The sequence below is a fragment of the Aplysia californica genome, unplaced genomic scaffold (genome assembly GCF_000002075.1).
Source record: "Aplysia californica isolate F4 #8 unplaced genomic scaffold, AplCal3.0 scaffold00205, whole genome shotgun sequence".
NCBI lineage: Eukaryota > Metazoa > Mollusca > Gastropoda > Aplysiida > Aplysiidae > Aplysia > Aplysia californica.
In genome coordinates this window covers 443,346-444,865 of record NW_004797475.1, presented here as the reverse complement: position 1 = coordinate 444,865, position 1,520 = coordinate 443,346, and the positions used below count along the sequence as shown (strand labels likewise).

Genomic DNA, 1,520 nt, shown 5'->3' with positions numbered 1-1,520 from the left:
TTGACAGGGCCACTGACTGTGCATAAAGTTTCCCATCTATTTCCATGTATGGAGCCAATCCAAAAGGAGCCTCTGAGGGGGAAAAAGAGTTTGAGATTTGTCTAAAGAAAAACAAAATAAATCAACTAAATAAACAAAAACAACAAAATGATCATGAATATTACAATGATGACTCGTTTCTTTGACTAAGAGTAAGTCACAGTAAGAAATGCAAATATGCTGTTCTGCATCTTTGGAATCAATTAGACAAGGACGTCAGACATGAACAGCTACATTCAGCAAGCGTGACAGTCATTTTGGTATCTTTCTATCGTTTCTCCCACAGCCTTTGAAATCATCAGCTACAGCTAAGTAACTGAAAAAACTGCTACACAAACAAAAATAAAATAAAATTGAAGTATTTTTTGGTGTCTGTATGTTCTTTCGAATTTTTTTTTCTTTCTATATATTTCCTTGTGGGCCTAGTTGGTCTTTCAATGGAAACCTGATATAACAGGGATGGTGGGACCAGGGGGAAAATCCTGCTATATCAGATCCCTGTTAAATCAGAAATGCAAGGGAAGTAAGCATTTAGTGGACTAATCCAGCGGTATTAACTAATAGGTAGTTTCCCTTGTCACAAGTACCCAGTACCCACGAACAGGGGTTTCTGCCATGTGGCAGGCCTGTGCATGACACAGTACGCGTGCGTGTAGCTAGGCTTAGGCTGAAAATATACAACCACGCACAACTGAAGTGCGTCGCGATAAAAAGTCGGGCCCTCCTCTTTTTTTCCAATCGGTGATTTCACTGACACGACTAGACGTAAGGACCCAAAAAGACGTGAGTACGTGCAGCACTTCTTTTTCGCGTGCGGACAGGCTCGCCCTGCTATCGGAGTGTTCCTGGACGCCGTGGAGATAAAACAAAAGGGGGGCCCGGCCACTGAGCTGTATACGCCTACTCAGAACCATTTTTTTCTCAGTCGGACGGAGTCGCGCTGACCTATGGGATCACCGTTTCCGACCTAGCTGCCGTCCGTTTCGCGGCGCACTTCAGTTGTGCGTGGAAGTATATTTTCAGTCTTAGGGCTAGAACGAAGTCTGAAGCACACCGCAGCCCTCTCTCGCTTCACCCGCTACGTGTGCTTGCAGTGGTGTGGCTTGCGTGGGCTTGCTCCGTCACGGCGTTTCTCTCTCTCTCTCTCTCTCTCTCTCTCTCTCTCTCTCTCTCTCTCTCAATCTCTCTCTCTCTCTCTTACTTTTTACACTTTATTAACGAGCCTTTGTCCCTGCTATAACAGATTGGACTCCGATGAGGCCCTGTTATTACCGATAACTTTTAATAGAGACAAAGAGTAGGGAAAAAACGGGGATTTAACTAAATCCCCGTTATTACCGGATCCCTGTTATTACTGGGCCTATTATATATGGTTTCCACTGCACTAGCAATAACAAACTAAAGTAGCCATACAAAATATGCAACAGAAAGAAGAAGAAGAAGAAGAAGAAGAAGAAGAAGAAGAAGAAGAAGAAGAAGAA

At 43.6% G+C, this 1,520-nt stretch overlaps 1 protein-coding gene across 1 annotated transcript in view; it reads right to left on the bottom strand.

Moving 5' to 3' along the window:
* LOC106010985 (glutathione S-transferase 1) overlaps positions 1–1,520 on the bottom strand; it is a gene marked incomplete at its 3' end in the record, with an annotated part of 37,185 nt that overhangs the window by 33,163 nt on the left and 2,502 nt on the right.